Genomic DNA, 18,786 nt, shown 5'->3' with positions numbered 1-18,786 from the left:
TCTTTGTTCAACCATATCTGAGAAAGTCTTTTCCTCTTTCTTTAAACTGCAAGTCAAAGTATTTCTAAATATATATTCTAATGTTAGTTCTTTTGTTTCTAAGAAGAATTCACCTAACACCTTTGCAGGTTTTACTTTATTCAATTTGTTAATTACAGGTACTTGTGAAAATCTGTTATCTACATCTGAGAAATAATATTCTAATTTCCCTATTTGGTAAAACAAACTAGCTATTACACTACATGTTATTCCATATGTTACTGGAAGGTGGTGATAGGTCACTCTCTCCGATACAGATGCAGGTAACTGCATACAGACATAGCAGTCCCTTATGTCCATTGTCTTTACATATTCATACAAAAGTTTTGAAAACACATTTAGTTAGAAAAATCATTTATAGACCTGTCTTTATGTAGATAATGTCTATCTATTTTAGTCGGATTTACCTTCTGAATCTTCTCTATATTAGTTTTATTCTCACTATGTCCTTCTATTGTGTCTAGTGTAACTTTAAATTAAATCGTCAATGCTAACGCACTCTATAGAAGCATTAGTAATCCTGTACAACAACAACACATTTTAAGCCATCTTTTTAGAAATACACATCTAGCTTTTCGACTTTCTGTGTTTGCCATTTTCGTAAAATGATCAGTGTCTTTTGACTTAGCCTCTTCTACTTCACAACTAGTTTTGTGTAACCCAAGGCTCTAAGCACCTACTTGGTTCTATCAGTTATGCTTTTTCCAGTATTTTTATTGTCTTTCCATTAGCATCACTTTCTTGTCTTTTCAGTTTGGCATTTGATCATCTTTCACTTTCCTTTCATAATCTGGATACAGAACTTCCTGAACATCCGTCTCTTCTCCAATATCGGACAAGATAACTCTCAGGATTTCCGATTCTTCATCTTCCTCAACCACTTCTGGTACAGTCACCTCTGGGTTTTCTTGGCTATCCGCCTCTGCTTTTATTTCAGGCAGGGCCACATACGACCATTCAGGCGACTTATACTTCTGGTTAGGTTTTCTCGTTCTTTTGTTCTCCTCTACTGTAGTTGTTTTCTCATTTTTCGATTTTTCTTGACTTGATATTTCATTCGTTTAGCTCTGGGTGAATTCACCCGTGTCAGTCGATATCTTAATCTATTTATTTTGTTTGGCCAGATTGCATCTCTTGCTGATCTTTTCAATTTACTTCCTTTATCATTCTTTTCAGCTCTCCATGCTCTCTTTCTCAGGACTCGACCTTCTGGCACTTCTTCATCACTTTCTTCCGATTCTGTTTCAACTTGTCTTTTGCCTTCAACTGTTTCTCTTTCCACCACTTTTATTTTCCCTACTTCTGTCCCTCCTCATGGTTCTTGCACTCAATCTTCCTGCTGACTAACTTTTCCTTTTCCTAACTGGATGTTTGCATTCCTACAACTCCACGGGGGTCTTCCGCGACAATCTTTCCTTCACTTTCTGTATCTGTCACCTGACCATCTACTTTTGTTATCTCAGGTGGAATTTCTCTCAGCTTTCCATCAGAACCTTCTTTATCAACAATTTCTTTGATTGTCTCTTCACTGTCTTTTTCTTTTCCCGAATGTACTTGTGCTTGTTCTGTCTCTGAGTCTGAGCTGGCATCAGAAATCTGTAGTTTCCTTCTCAAGGGAATATTTTCTGGGGCAAAGGTCAAATTTTGCTCTGACTCCCCCCCCCCCCCCCCCCCCTTTCAGGATTTTCTCTTGTTCTTGCTTCTTCAGCATCCGATTCAGAACTAGTCTCTGACTCATCAAAATATTCTCCTTCCTTGTTATCCACTGGATTTGGAATTCTCAATGTGTGACTAGCATGGATCCAGTTCTTTATTCCAGCACACTTCACAGCTGTTGTTGTGGTCAAAATCACTTGTCGTGGTTTTCCCCAACGTGGGACCAGACAGTTCCTTCTTCTGTGTACTTTAATTCTCACCCAGTCTCCTGGGCTCAGATCATGAGCTTGCTTCTTTTCAAGTGTGGTGGCATCCGATCCAACCTGATGAAACACAGAATGAACCTCGTCAGCCAGCCCCTTACAGTAACACCAAGTCATCAGATATAGGCAACAGCTAGTTGACTGGTAGGAACACATGGCGCATTGCTCTTCCCATGACAATTTCATGGGGACTCAGACCTGTGTTTCTATCTGGAATAGATCTAATAGTCATGAGTACCAGAGGCAAGACATCAGGCCATTTCAAACCTGTGGCTAAACACATTTTTCCCAATCTGTTTTTAATGGTGCCATTCACGTGTTCCACCACATCAGAAGCCTCTGGGCAATAGGCACAATGTAGTTTTTGTTGTACATTCAATGCTTCACAAATTAACTTCATGATCTCATTATGGAAATGCTTTCCTCTATCTGACTCAATTGTAACTGGGAACCCGAATCTAGGGATGAATTCCCTCAAAAGCAGTTTTGCTACAGTAATTCCACCACTTCTTCTTGTGGGGTATGCTTCTACCCATCTGGAAAACAAGCAGACCATTACTAGAACATACCTCAACCTGTTACAGGGAGGCATTTCAATGAAATCAATCTGCATTCTGGTGAAAGGTCCTCCTTCTCGACGTATCGTTCCTAGGCTTACCACTGTTTTTCTTCCTGGATTGACTTGCTGACATATGAGGCATCTTTGACAAAGGCTTTCAGCTACAAGTCTGAATTTTGTATTTACCAGGTTTGCTTGAATGACCTAATCATCGCATCTATCCCTGTGTGCTCTTGTCCATGATACATCTGTGCCATGGCAGACACCATGCTATCGGGCATGACTGGTCTTCCATCTCGATAAACCCACACATGATCTGTTTCCCTTGGTGCACATCCTGCTTTTACCCACTGTCTCATTTCCTCATCTCCTGCTTTTTCCTGCAACTGCCTCACTTCTTCCCAGGTACTCACAATGTTAGTAAACAATAGGGGGTACAAATTAATTTCCCTTTCTTTCGCCCTGTTGATCGAATTCTGATTACGCGCACAATATTGAGCCATATCGTTGCCATATTTATTCAATTCAATTCAATTCATAAAGCTTTATTTCGGTTAAAAACCATAAAAGCACAGATATATGGTACATATTGCACAATGTTAGAAATTCATAGGTCATGCTTTACCATAGTACATTGGATAAAATAGATAAAATGTGCTAAAAAGATAAAACAATCAGTGGCCAAATTGGGGAGAATGAATCTCAAGAAAAGCATCATAATACTAGACATCATTTACCTTAATTATTGCATTTCTTACATACCACATAGAGAGGAGGAATCGCGAAGTGGCAAATACAAACACAGGGGTCGTATCATATTTTAATAATCTATAAACTTCCCTATAGTCCCTAAGACCTCTTAATTTGCAAAGGGAAATAATCCATTTAATTCGTGGCCTGATGTAAGAGGGAAAAAAGGAAAACATGCAGATCGGTCTCCTCCACACGATCGCAACCAGGGCAAGGGCACCACCTGGAAGAAGAGGGCAGCCATTTGTTTGACAGGGCCCGTAGTGGTAAAGATCCGTGTCTGAATTGGAGGTAACGTTTTGTTGCTAGCGAGGGCTGGATGTCATCCAGGAATTTTTCAAAAACATAATGATCTTTCACCTCCAGGAATCGGAGAGACAACCTGCCCAAGCTAGAGTTCAGATCACGGATATTCAGATGGTGCTGTTTAAGAATAGCCCCCAACGCCCTCTTACTAATCAGAGGACAAGATGTTTCAGGCGAGATCCACAAGTCTTCCCTGTGTATATCGTAACAGAGTTGTTTAACATGTTTAAGCCACAAGATGTTACCCGATCCCCTAGTAGATAGTAGATCGACTAACTCCTCCTTATAACTTAACAGCTCTGGAGTAGACCAAAGTCTCCTCCAATATAACAAAGGTCGATGTAGAATGGTCTCCTGGATGGGGGCCAATCCCAAATCCAGTCTTAGGGGGATCAAAGGAGTACTCTTAGGGAGGTTTAGAAGACGCCTGATGAAATTATTTTCAGTAACGGACATAGGGCTGGCGTTAACATGGCCCCAAAGCTCTACGCCGTATAATGCCGCTCCCCTAGCCTGGGCCCTGTATATTTCAACTGGGGAACCAAGAGGTTTATAAGAACATTCATTAAAAACCTTTAAGATTCCACCTGTTGATTGAATCAACTTGAGGTTGACCGTAACCATATGGGAGTCCCACTCCATCCTGTCGGTCAAGGTGACTCCCAAGTAATCAAAAGTGGAGACTCTCTCAAGAATGCATCCCTCGAGGTGTGGGTGGGGGTAAGTTGATGGTTTGGAATTAAAAAACATAAATTTGGTTTTAGAGAGATTTATCTCCAAATTTCTAGAGCGGCAGAAAGAACAAAAGGCCTCCAAAGTTCGCAGGGCACCCATTGGAGATTTTGAAAGTAGAAGGGTGTCATCAGCGAACATTAGGGCTGGTATTCTGCATGCTGCTAGAGTCGGAGAATCTAGATCTTTTACCCCCAGGAGATGTGAAATCAAACCAATAATGAATAGGGAGAATAAGGTGGGGGCCAGCACACACCCCTGCCTAACACCCCTATCTACCGGAAAGGGAGCAGAAATCTCATCATTCATACCATAACGAACCCTCGCAAACGATTCAGAGTGGAGACGCTTGAAGAGGTCACAGAGGTATGACGTAGCGCCCATCTCGAGCAAGATTAACCAGAGCTTGTCCCTCTGTACCAGATCAAAAGCAGATCTAAGATCCACAAAGATCAGGTAGAGAGAGCCTTTCCCCAAAAACACCGTCTTCCAGTGAACCAGCTGTAGCCTGAACAGTTGGTCGGTTGTAGAGACCCTAGGGCGAAAGCCTGCTTGAAAGGGTGATAGAATGTGAAATTCTTCCATCCAACTTTCAAGCCGAGTTAATAAAAATTCTAGCAAACACTTTCTGGAGGACGTCGATAGGACTAATAGGCCGATAATTTACTGGGTCTAATGGGGAGGCCTTCTTGTGGATGGGGATAATTTCTGCACCCTTCCAAGTGTGAGGTATGGCCATACCAGAAAGGATTGCGTTGAAGTATATCAATAGGTATGGTACCCAGACCAGCGGTTCACTAATGAATAGATCCCCAGGAATCCTATCTAGGCCAGGAGCTTTACCAGAAGAAAGACTCTTTAAGGCAGCCTGGATTTCACAAGAAGTGCAGAGTGGTGGATCGAGCACCCTTACTTCATTAATCACTTGGGGAAATATACTAGTCAGATGTAGTGGTGGTTCAACCACATTATCGCTAGTCGGAACACTAAAAAGAGGCTTGAAATGCCTCAACCAAACCTCTTCACTTAAGCCAGGTGTTATAGCTGCAGATCCCTCGTGTCTACCACACCTGACTAAATTCCAGAAGGTCCTGGAGTCATGGCTATCCAGGGTGTCCTTTAGACTGGCCCACCTGGCAACCTCCCAATCTTTTTTGGATTCAGATGTAATAGATTTATACAGGGATCTTGCTCCTCTGATACTATGTGGGGCACCATTTTTCACCTCCCGCAAGAGTGCCCGTTTAGCCTCCCTGCAGCTAGAGTTGTACCAGTTGACTTGTTTCCTCACCCCATTTAGCTTTGGTTTTGCCGCAGCATAAAAACAACTAGCGGCAATAGAAAAGAGTTTGGTGTGGATAATCTCTAGCTCTTGAAAATATGATAAATCCTGTCTACCCTCCATGAGAACAAACGCTTCAGCTAGGTAAATGGCCACATAGGAATATAATGCAGCGATTTTATTAGGGGTTGTTAAAAACTTGGCCCACCTAATACGTCGGCCACCTGCCACCACTATTAGGTTGGGTACTATAGAGTGGACCGGTATCCCTGGGGCTCGTGTAGGATCCAAGTGATGCAAAAATTCCAAACTGAGAAGATTGTGATCGCTATCGGCCCTGTCCACTATGGTAAAAGACTTAAGATGGGACCAAAACTCCACATTTACCAAGATGTAATCAATGGTTGAGCGTTTACCCAGTCTGTTATAAGTATGCATCCCCGGGGCATCTGGGGCAAGTCTGCCATTACAAGCTCGAAGGGAGTGGATTACTAAGAGCTTGTTAATCTCAAAAGCCAAAGGTGTGAGACGCGGAGAAGAATACATAAGACAGTCCTGGATATTCCAGGTTAGATCCTCCTCAGAAGTAATAGAGGGGATGCCAACCAGGGGTTCATATTTATTATCAACTGCGATGTAATCTCCCGTCTGACTGTGAGCAGCACACTTCACAACGGCCAATTGCTTAGGCAGCTGTATCGCCTCAAGCAACTTCCCAACCACTTCAGCATTCTTTATAGGAGTTCCACTTGAAGTCAGAAATCCTCTGCAGCCATATCTGGCCGAAATCATGCACAACACCAAAGCCATACTGACTATCAGTTATCACAGTCACTCTCACATTCTTTCCCAACTTGCATGCTCTAGTCAAAGCAACCAGTTCAGCTACCTGGGCTGATTTTACTCCCTTCAGGTAAGATGATTCCATTACCGCTGCAACTGTGCATACTGCATATGCTGCACTTAGAACTCCTTCGTCTGTTCTCAAGCATGACCCGTCCACAAACATCACAAAGTCACTTTCTGACAAAGGTACATCTTTTATATCAGGACGTGGTTTGGTACAGAAGTCAAGTACATCCAAACAATCATGATCCACTTCATCTCTGACTTCTACATTCTCAGCATCAGGCAGTAACGTTGAAGGATTCACATTCAAGCATCTCACAAGGCTCCCATTTGTTGCACCTAATATGACTTTCTCATATTTAGTCGGCCGACTATGTGTCATGAACTGAGTGCGACTGCCACATCATGAGGTATAAACACTCACACAGGATATCCCATCACAATTCCTTCATTTTGTTCCAGACTTTTACATGTAGCAGCTACTGCTTTCAGACAACCTGGCAGCGCTACAGCTACAGGGTCTAGCACAGCCGAGAAATATGCAATCGGTCTTCTCAATTTTCCATGGTTCTGTATTAATACAGAAAGTGCAAATCCATTCCTCTCACTGCAGTACAATTCAAATTCCTTATCATAGTCAGGCATTCCTAATGCTGGTGCTTCACACAAACTGTCTATCAATTGCTTAAAAGCTGCCAGTTCTTCCCTACTCAATTCAATGGGATCTTTTACATCACTTCTTGTCAGTCGTACCAAAGGTTTTGCGACCAGGGAAAAGTTACTTATCCACTGACGACAATATCCAACCATTCCAAGAAACATTCTCACTTCTCTTTGCGTCATTGGAGCTCTCATTCCTTTTGTTATCTTGATTCTGTCTGTAGTTATCTTTCTCAGTCCCTTTTTCAATTTTTTGGCCTAAATATTGTACTTCCTTCTGACAAAATCGTAATTTCTATGGGGATACTTTAAGTCCTCCATCTGCCAAATGATTTAGCAATGCTATGGTGTCCATTACACAAGCTTTTCGAGTCTTTGACTCCACAAGCAGGTCGTCAATGTATTGAACTAGTACTGAATTTTTGGGCATTTCTAGGTCTTCTAAGGACTTTTTCAATATCTGATTAAATATCGAGGGGCTTTCTGGATACCCCTGTGGGATTCGGCACCATGCCAAAATGCGTCGCCAAACCGGAACGCAAAAATTTGCTGGCTGTCATGATGCAATGGGATGGAAAAGAAAGCATGACACAGATCAATCACTGTATACCATTCTGCATCATGTGGAATCTGATACAAAATCACAGATGGATTTGGTACAATGGGACAACATGACACAACAATTTTGTTTATTTTTCTCAAATCTTGTACTATTCTGAACGTCCCATTAGGCTTTTTCAGACCCATAATTGGTGAATTACATGGACTACTCATTATTTCTCTCAAAATTCCTTGTTTAACCATTTTCTCGATTATGGGAATAACTCCTTCAATTATCTCAGGTGTCAATTTATATTGAGGAACATTTGGGTAGCTTATTCCTTCCTTCACTGTTATTTTTACGGGATCCACATTTTTCATTAATCCTACATCTTCTCCTGTGAAATCCCAAACTTCTACCTTTACTGTCTGTTTCAATTCTTTTGGTAGTTCGTCAGGGTTAAATACAGCAAATGCTTCAGTAATCTCAGTTTCCATATTTGCCATAGTCATTTTATACAGTATGTCTTCATCAGGGGTACAAAATATGGTGCAATTCATCTTGCACAATAAGTCTCTTCCTAACAAATTTACAGGACTTGAATCGCACACAACAAAGCGGTGCATTTCGGAAAATTTCCCTATATTGACTTTTACTAGTTCTGTGAGGTATGTTTTAATCTGTCTGTTGGATACTCCAACTACTTGGATTGTTTCATCCGAGAGAGGAAGGTTCTTAACATCAGCTGATCTAACAGTTGATTGATCGAGTAGCACCAGTATCTACTAGGAAAGTAATATTTTCATTATTTACCTTTCCATCCACAAAAGGGCCTGTCTGGTCTACTTCTAGAGTTGCGCAAAGTACGCACACTTCTTCCTCCCTTCGGCACCGTCAATAACCTTCTTCTGACAATACTGCGAAACAGCGCTAGCGCGCGGCAGCTTAGTTACCTGTTCTTCGTTGTAGAATCATGTCTCATTACTGTATTTCTGTGAATTTATGCTCTGTGGAAAAGGCGGTTTTGGCGCCTGATTTTGTTGGGCAACAACCTGCTGCTGTCGCTGTAGCCGAGAACTCACCTCTTTCTGCACCTGCGGATTCAATGATGCATTATCACTATTAGTATTTGGGGGGAAATTTACACTCCGATTTCCAGTGCCCTATTCTTCCGCAATTATGACATGGCCATTTCTTTTTGGCTTCTTCTATATTGAATTGTCCCTTTCCTTTTCCAGTGTTAAATTTAGGTTTTGGTCCTGCACGATTTGCTTGTTCAATCAGTTGAGCTTCCTGTCTTTCTGCCACTTTTACCTGTGCCCACATAGCCTTTTCTTTTAATTTACGCTGTTTGGCTTCAATTTCATCACTAAAATATTTTGCATGTCTTAGTACTTCATCTATTTTCTTATTTTGCCAATCCACTGTATGCTGTTTGTTGGACTTGGCCCTTCTGGCAGGTTCACCCCTGGACTTTTTGGCTTTTTATTGGTGACTTGGTATGGTGATTGTTTGGTCTCTGCGCACTTTCCCTGTGTCCCAGGGTAAAGTGCGTGCGTGCTCTGAGTGCATGTGGTGAGATAGGCCTGCCCTCCCATAGGAATGCATGGGGAATGTATGTGTCCCTAGTAGTTCCTGATGCGTGGGGTGTGCAGGCCCGAGTTTGGTATGTGCGGACTCGTGGGAGTGAATGCTGCGCGATGATGTGTGCGGCGTGCATGTACCTAGTGTGGAAGTGCCACTTCTAGAAGTGGGCACTTCTGTGTGCGGTGTGTCTGTCGCGTGATTGGCTGGTCGTGTCATGTGACGGGCTAGGGATTCCCCAGTGTCAGGATGAGTCACCCAGTGGTGAATGGGGAGATCAGCAGCTAGATGGGTGGGAGGAGTCCACCTGGGTCCTGAATAGGACAGGGTTTTCCAAACACAATGCTGGCCCCGCCCCCTGTGGTGCGACTGACGACCCTAGCCCTGCCAGTGAATAGAGTGAGGGGCTGAGCACATCAAGGGTGCTCCCCAACCAGCTGCGACTGGTTTTCCCCCTCACCCTGAACCCAGAACAAAGGGTTTGCCTGTATAAAAATGGGGCTGTGTCCCCACAGAAACTGTTCTTTGCCAGGATCCTGCCTGAGGGGGGCTGCTGCTGCTGCTGGACCAGAGGACCGCCACCTGGACTACCTCCCTGCCTGGAGGCCCAGTGAGCTGGCTCTGGGTCCAGCCTTGCCCCCCACCACTGCCCTGCTGCATGCAGGGGAGAACTTGCCTGGACTTTTGCTGATTGGGTGCCCTGAAGCGCTGGGAGCGCTTTATTTTTCACCTCTAGCGCCTGGAAGCGCTTTCCTTTTCCTTTAGCGCTCAGGAGCGCTTTTATTTCTAAAAAGCCGGTGCCCACCCGGCGTCTGCCCCGTCTCTGCCGAGCCTGAAGTCCCCTGGCAGGTGCCCACCCTGCCAGGGACATTGCCGATATCGAGTGCCCACCTCGATTGTTGTTTTATTGGGAACTAGCAGGTGCCCACCCTGCATCTGTGTCGTTTTGGCCCGATTTATAATTCGAGGGAGCCCACCCCTCATCACCGCTGTGGAGACGACGAAAATCACCGCTGCAGCCCGGGCCGGGACAGCCAGGAAGTCAGGCAGGACAAGGGCGGGCCTCCGGGACACCCAGGACCGGAAGTAGGAGGGCGGGAGCCTACCCCGCCTCCCACCGAGGACTCGCGTTGCATTGCAAACCCCGGAGCAGGCAGGAGCCTACCCTGCGCCCCGGGGCCCTGAAGAGAGAGAGAGCCCCCGAGGAGCGGGAGCTCTCTAGTGCCGGCCGCCCTGACCCCGACGCGTCCAGTGAGCCTGGAGCCTCGGAGGCTCCACGAGAAGCGTCGCCGGAGTCCCGGTGAGTGAGGCTCTGAGTGTGGGGGTGATTTTAGTGGCAAGGGCCCCAGAGAGGGGGTCCCCACCTCCTCTGCAGCGCCCCGTGCTTGTCCTGCTGCTCGGCCCGCCGGGGCCACTCTAAACGGCAGGAGCATTCTCATTGAGAGCCTTGAAGGCTCGACGGGGGCATTATTTGTTGCACGAGCCCAGTGAGGCTCACACGTTCTTGGGGGCATTTTTATTAAGAGCACGAGCCCTGTGAGGCTCCAACAGGGCACCTTGTTTTGGTAGAGTCCAGAGGGACTCCCACGTCGCAGCATTACGTTCTCGAGCCCCTGAGAGGCTCCAACGACGGGGCCAATATTTTCCCTTGCGCCCACGAGGCTCCAACGAAGAGCACAGTATTATTTAGAGCCTGCGAGGCTCTAGGGGGCATTTCATTTGTTTCAGAGCCCTGGGAGGCTCCAGTGTTGGCCCCATCCTTGTCCTACAGCTGCCCAGCACTTAGTGGGCAGCTGCAACGTTTAGGTTGTGGCCTCTGTGTGTTGGCTGGCGCAGCTTGCGCAGCCTTGCCCTAACATTTGGACACCGGGCGCCCTTGCCCCTTCACGGCCAGTTGGCCTGGGACTGCCACAGGTAGTGGCTAATGTGAGTTTTGGCGCCATTGTACCTGTTCTGCACCTCTGAATGTGTTTTTGCGTCATGTGCTTTGCTTTACACCTCTGAATGTTATGCATCATGTGTTTATGTGCTTAGACCCCTACAGGTATAGTAATACTTAGGTGGTTGTTTTCTCCCTAGTACAGGTGGTGCTAGTGAGGTCCTGATTCCCTGCGCAATATTTTCCTAAGGTGGTTAGGGTTGCGTAGGTGGTACTTACCTGATACCAGTAGTTACTGGTTGTGTGCTACATATGTTATTTTGTACTACAGTATTATTCCTATGTTCTAAAAAGTGCTAATTCCTGACAGTGGTCCAGGTGGCCCTGTCCCCTGTATATATAATCCCTTGTAAATTCTGCCCGTGCCTGTTGGCACATTGTAGAGTGTGTGTTTTTATCTAATGTGTTGTGTATAATACAAAGGCTATTTTTATAGAATACCTTGTGTGGAGTTTCCTTTGTGGTGGGCCTTGGGTGTTGTTGCTGGGTGCGCGCGCAAACGCTTTACACATCGCCTCAGAGATAAGCCTGACTGCTCGTGCCAAGCTACCAAGGGGGTGAGCAGGGGTTATCTTTGGCGTGTAACTTCCTTGCCCTGACTAGAGTGGTGGTTTCTGCCTGACTTTGGCGCAAGCCTTAGCCAACCAGAAATCCCATTTCTAACATTGGTGATCAGCGGTGGGATTTGGACTTGCGTTTGCGCTGTACCGCAGCAGCAACTGGCCGCACTACAAAACTCTGCATTTAGATAAATCACATGGTATAGGGATTATTGTTTTAAAATTGTTTTTAATTGTCATTTCTTTGGAAATGTGTTTTTGTGCACTGTGAGTTAGGTGTCCCTAGCTCGGGAGGGTAGATCATCCCCCTTAGTGCATTGTGTTTCTGGATTCACCAGAGGGTGGGATCCAGTGGTGGCAGCGTAATAGTGTCCTGTACATTGTCCCCCGCCCTGCGCCCAGAGTTGGTACCTGTGTCACGTGGTGGTCAGGTTGAGGAATCAGGGGTGGTAGAAACTGCCTTACCAGTCCGAGGGGAGGGTTGTGTGTGTGGATGAATGGTGTGTGGCACTAGGCAAGTGAGTGTGAGTTCTCTGGGTTAGAGAGCTTGCTGAATCTTTTTGTGAATTGTGTGCTCCTGTGTGAAACTCAGACCCCTAGGTTCCCTGTATAATTGTTACCATAACGTCCGCCAGAATGGAGCCTGCTTGTGATCCCTATGAGCTAGCTTGGCGCCAGAGGCAGGAGTTAGAAAGGTACTGTACAGAGGAAGAGTCAGAAGAGGAGGTAGAGGATGACAATACCTGGACGCCAGTAGAGAGTGAGGACCCCATAGGTAGGGCGTCCCTTGCTGGGTCCAGCGTAGGAGGCAGCGCCTCATCCCTTTCCCTGTCCCCAGAGGAGTGGGAAGATAGGAGGAAAGAAAGGGAGCACCAGCTGGCGTTAGAGAAGCTCAGGTTAGAGCATGCTCAGGCTATGGCGCAGCTGGAGGCCAGGAAGCAACAGCGAGAGACTGAGTGGGTCTTGGCGCGGGAGAGGGTAGAGGAGGCTGAGAGGGCCTCCACCAGAGGCAAAGTAGCTCTGGAGGGTAGACTACCCCCTGCGCGCAGTTTTAATTTTCTGGGCTCCCCAGGGAGGGTTGAGTCCAGTGGTAGTAGCGATGTAGATTCCAGTGTAGGAAATCCAAATCCCAGTTCCCCCAGTCTGGTACCTGTTCCCCAGGAGGAGGAGTTAAGGTTGAAATTCAGGGGCAGTAGGAAACTGTCTCACCAGACTTGGGAGGAGTTTGTGGATGGATGTGAGGATGCAATGTTTGATTGGATTTCCACAGCAAGTGATTTTGACATACTGTGTAATCTGGTTCTCAAAGAACACCTGCTCAGTTGTTGTGTGCCAGGGTTGCGCCAACACCTGTTGGGGTGTGGATTGTCTGAGCCCCTTGAGCTTGCGGAAGAAGCAGAGCGCTGGGAAAGGGCTAGAGGTTCTCTAGAGTCATTAGGGAGTGACTCCAAAAGTAGTGGGTCAGGTATCTTCCAGCCCAGCGTGGTGGAAGAGGCTCAGTGTAGCCCAGCTAGGTCCCAGGATAGCGAGGAGGGTGTAGGGGCTCACTGCCTGGCTCAGTGGAGCAGGAGTGAGAGGGTGACCGAGGGTCCCCTGACGTACGAAACCCTGCCTCAGGACTTGGATGGTTCCATGAGGGAACACCAAGTTGGGGACCTAGGCTGTCCTGTTAGCCCATTTGAGGGAGATCTCCTGGTGAGTAGAGGACCTGGAGCACCTGTAACCAGGGCTCCTGTGGTTCTAGAGTCTGGCAGTACCGCTCCGGTAGGGAGGGTACAGGAGTCCAGTGTGAGGAGTGATTGGGGGATGAGTTTCCCAGTGGAAGAGCCTGTGGGTCAGGGACTACCCAGTTGGGCTAGGATCCCGTGTAGTGACCAGGGTGGCACCACTTCTGTTCTGGGGGATCTCCGCGCACTGTCAGGTGGACAGGGGACGGGAGATCAGCGCCAGACAGACAGTCGCTTGACGTATGTGTCCTTTGATAGCCTCAGGGGGATGGAGTGGAAATCCCCAGAAGTCCTGGAGTGCCAGGCAATTATTCCACCAAAGGTTCTAGGCCGGAGGTTGGAAGGCCAGGTTCGGGATCAGCCTGACCTGAAGGGTGGGACGTCTGTAACCAGCGTCCCGACCAGTTCTTCTTCCAGAGGTACCGCCCCAGTTGGTAGGGAGCAGGGTTCTGGAAGGGGGTGCAGAGGGTGGGAGAGCCCACCTCTGCCCCCGGTACAACCTGAGGGGTTAAACCCTGGGTTGGGATGGCGTTCTAGGTGTACCCCTCGCCAGAGGAGGAGGAACCCTAGGAGAAGAGGTAGGGGGAGGAGAGCTTTCCCTGAGACTCCTGGTCCGCCTGAGGGTGTAGACCCTAGGCGGGAGAACCAGTGGCAGTCTAGTCCTGTCTTTCAGAGAGGAAGAGTGGAGAATGGCCGCTATGTGCCAGGGGTTACTACCCCCCACTCTGTGGTTAGGCAAAGACCAGTGGCACCTGGGTGGCCTAGGGCCTGGTCTTGGCCGCGGACAGCTTGGGAGTACCAGTGGGGTAGCCCAGTTGGTCCAGACAGTGGTGTTAAAAAGAATTCCATGGGTTCACCGTGGCGTAGAACCGGAGGGTGTCCATGCAGTTGCGGGCCCGCGTCCGTGTTCTATCGCCCCAAGCAGGGAAGTCCATCACGGTGGTGATTGGTCTGCCCTGCGTTTTGGCTGGAAGGGGGTTGTGTTGGACTTGGCCCTTCTGGCAGGTTCACCCCTGGACTTTTTGGCTTTTTATTGGTGACTTGGTATGGTGATTGTTTGGTCTCTGCGCACTTTCCCTGTGTCCCAGGGTAAAGTGCGTGCGTGCTCTGAGTGCATGTGGTGAGATAGGCCTGCCCTCCCATAGGAATGCATGGGGAATGTATGTGTCCCTAGTAGTTCCTGATGCGTGGGGTGTGCAGGCCCGAGTTTGGTATGTGCGGACTCGTGGGAGTGAATGCTGCGCGATGATGTGTGCGGCGTGCATGTACCTAGTGTGGAAGTGCCACTTCTAGAAGTGGGCACTTCTGTGTGCGGTGTGTCTGTCGCGTGATTGGCTGGTCGTGTCATGTGACGGGCTAGGGATTCCCCAGTGTCAGGATGAGTCACCCAGTGGTGAATGGGGAGATCAGCAGCTAGATGGGTGGGAGGAGTCCACCTGGGTCCTGAATAGGACAGGGTTTTCCAAACACAATGCTGGCCCCGCCCCCTGTGGTGCGACTGACGACCCTAGCCCTGCCAGTGAATAGAGTGAGGGGCTGAGCACATCAAGGGTGCTCCCCAACCAGCTGCGACTGGTTTTCCCCCTCACCCTGAACCCAGAACAAAGGGTTTGCCTGTATAAAAATGGGGCTGTGTCCCCACAGAAACTGTTCTTTGCCAGGATCCTGCCTGAGGGGGGCTGCTGCTGCTGCTGGACCAGAGGACCGCCACCTGGACTACCTCCCTGCCTGGAGGCCCAGTGAGCTGGCTCTGGGTCCAGCCTTGCCCCCCACCACTGCCCTGCTGCATGCAGGGGAGAACTTGCCTGGACTTTTGCTGATTGGGTGCCCTGAAGCGCTGGGAGCGCTTTATTTTTCACCTCTAGCGCCTGGAAGCGCTTTCCTTTTCCTTTAGCGCTCAGGAGCGCTTTTATTTCTAAAAAGCCGGTGCCCACCCGGCGTCTGCCCCGTCTCTGCCGAGCCTGAAGTCCCCTGGCAGGTGCCCACCCTGCCAGGGACATTGCCGATATCGAGTGCCCACCTCGATTGTTGTTTTATTGGGAACTAGCAGGTGCCCACCCTGCATCTGTGTCGTTTTGGCCCGATTTATAATTCGAGGGAGCCCACCCCTCATCACCGCTGTGGAGACGACGAAAATCACCGCTGCAGCCCGGGCCGGGACAGCCAGGAAGTCAGGCAGGACAAGGGCGGGCCTCCGGGACACCCAGGACCGGAAGTAGGAGGGCGGGAGCCTACCCCGCCTCCCACCGAGGACTCGCGTTGCATTGCAAACCCCGGAGCAGGCAGGAGCCTACCCTGCGCCCCGGGGCCCTGAAGAGAGAGAGAGCCCCCGAGGAGCGGGAGCTCTCTAGTGCCGGCCGCCCTGACCCCGACGCGTCCAGTGAGCCTGGAGCCTCGGAGGCTCCACGAGAAGCGTCGCCGGAGTCCCGGTGAGTGAGGCTCTGAGTGTGGGGGTGATTTTAGTGGCAAGGGCCCCAGAGAGGGGGTCCCCACCTCCTCTGCAGCGCCCCGTGCTTGTCCTGCTGCTCGGCCCGCCGGGGCCACTCTAAACGGCAGGAGCATTCTCATTGAGAGCCTTGAAGGCTCGACGGGGGCATTATTTGTTGCACGAGCCCAGTGAGGCTCACACGTTCTTGGGGGCATTTTTATTAAGAGCACGAGCCCTGTGAGGCTCCAACAGGGCACCTTGTTTTGGTAGAGTCCAGAGGGACTCCCACGTCGCAGCATTACGTTCTCGAGCCCCTGAGAGGCTCCAACGACGGGGCCAATATTTTCCCTTGCGCCCACGAGGCTCCAACGAAGAGCACAGTATTATTTAGAGCCTGCGAGGCTCTAGGGGGCATTTCATTTGTTTCAGAGCCCTGGGAGGCTCCAGTGTTGGCCCCATCCTTGTCCTACAGCTGCCCAGCACTTAGTGGGCAGCTGCAACGTTTAGGTTGTGGCCTCTGTGTGTTGGCTGGCGCAGCTTGCGCAGCCTTGCCCTAACATTTGGACACCGGGCGCCCTTGCCCCTTCACGGCCAGTTGGCCTGGGACTGCCACAGGTAGTGGCTAATGTGAGTTTTGGCGCCATTGTACCTGTTCTGCACCTCTGAATGTGTTTTTGCGTCATGTGCTTTGCTTTACACCTCTGAATGTTATGCATCATGTGTTTATGTGCTTAGACCCCTACAGGTATAGTAATACTTAGGTGGTTGTTTTCTCCCTAGTACAGGTGGTGCTAGTGAGGTCCTGATTCCCTGCGCAATATTTTCCTAAGGTGGTTAGGGTTGCGTAGGTGGTACTTACCTGATACCAGTAGTTACTGGTTGTGTGCTACATATGTTATTTTGTACTACAGTATTATTCCTATGTTCTAAAAAGTGCTAATTCCTGACAGTGGTCCAGGTGGCCCTGTCCCCTGTATATATAATCCCTTGTAAATTCTGCCCGTGCCTGTTGGCACATTGTAGAGTGTGTGTTTTTATCTAATGTGTTGTGTATAATACAAAGGCTATTTTTATAGAATACCTTGTGTGGAGTTTCCTTTGTGGTGGGCCTTGGGTGTTGTTGCTGGGTGCGCGCGCAAACGCTTTACACATCGCCTCAGAGATAAGCCTGACTGCTCGTGCCAAGCTACCAAGGGGGTGAGCAGGGGTTATCTTTGGCGTGTAACTTCCTTGCCCTGACTAGAGTGGTGGTTTCTGCCTGACTTTGGCGCAAGCCTTAGCCAACCAGAAATCCCATTTCTAACACTGTTTAATCATTTCACTGATTTCTGGACGTAGGCCATATACAAATCTGTATACAAAATGACTTAGATCCTTCTCACTTAAATTTTCATCACCACTAACCTGCTTAAAGACTAGAATTAACCTCTCATAGTATGCGTGTACTGACTCTTTAGTCTCTTGATGAATTCAGTCAATTTTTACCCAATCGGTTTCTTTAGGAGGTACCTTATTTTTCAGGAAAACTATTACTTGTTCATATTTTTTCATCACTTCAGGGTCAGGGGCTCCTGTTTTTGGATCCCTAGGGTATTCTTGTGTAAGCCAATTTATCATTAGTTTACACTGTCCATAGATCTGCTGGTACTATTATGTCAAATAGACTATTTAGATCAATCCACAAAACTTTTGATAATTTTACAAACCTATCCACTTGCCTATACCACTCGACTGGCTTTTCGCATAGTCGAAGGAAATCATTCGTAAATTATAAAAATATCTTGCCTAGTCCAAGGAACATGTACATATCCTCCTCCCGGAATTTCTCTCATGGGACATTCTGTCACTGCCTTTTCTTTTTCTCTTACGGGGAAAGCTGCAAATGTTTTATCTGTGGCATCATCTCATTTTCTAAACCATCTACTTTTCCATTTATCTACATCTCCCCATTTTCTCAACAATATGATTATGTCTTTAATCTGAGTTATTCTTCCTGTGGTGTTCAGATTTTCAATATCTTTTTCCGAGAAATCTACTCTGTAGGGTTTTTGTAAAGCTTTTACTCTTTGCATGTCTATACCCATTTCATTTGCCACTTCTTCTAGTCTTTCATGTAGATTTTGCTCTCTCCAAGTTATGCTTTTGCATAGAAATAATAATTCTTCATCCTGATTGTTTTTTAGCTTCTCTGTGGGGATAGTCCCTACTATTAATTCTTCCAAAACCATCCTTAATTTGGCCACATCTATAGATTGGGATTCTCTTTATTTTCTCTGTAAACTCCTCAACCATTCACTTAATTCTTCTGAAGTAGGTATCACTGGTTTTTCCTCATTACCTCGTTCTAGGTCTCTTGGAGTTTCTGATACAGATCCTTTAGTCATTATCAGTCTGTCTACTAAATTTTGATTTACCGCCAAGTTTTTAGGCGTACTTTGTTCTGTTATATTTGTCGTTTGTCTCCATGGGTTCTCGTCCAAACTCTGTCTTCGCATCTCAGTCTGTTTATTACTGTTATAAGGGACCATTAGACAATGCTCATTATCTTTTTGTTTATCAAAAATAGGTATTACAGGACCTATAGTTACATGAACAGTTACGGCTTCTAAGTTTTTATTCAATTCCCTAATCTTTTCAGTCAATTCTAATGTTGTTTTCGCTAATTCTGCCGAATTTTCATTACTCTTTTTATCGTTCGGTCTTTTCTCTGTCTCTTTGACAGAATCATTTCTCCCTATTTCTTGTGATACTGGTTCAACTTTTATGTTTCGCAAAGTCTCTCTCATTGGGCCACTTGGTATCAGCATATTGGAATCTGGTTGATACGGAGGTGGATTTTTATAAAACTTGTCGTCAAGAACATCATCCTCCGATTCATGCACTCCATACCCTCCTGATTCTAAATTAGGTC

This window comes from Triturus cristatus, chromosome 6 (assembly GCF_964204655.1).
Source record: "Triturus cristatus chromosome 6, aTriCri1.1, whole genome shotgun sequence".
NCBI lineage: Eukaryota > Metazoa > Chordata > Amphibia > Caudata > Salamandridae > Triturus > Triturus cristatus.
Note: the sequence above shows the minus strand (reverse complement) of the source record.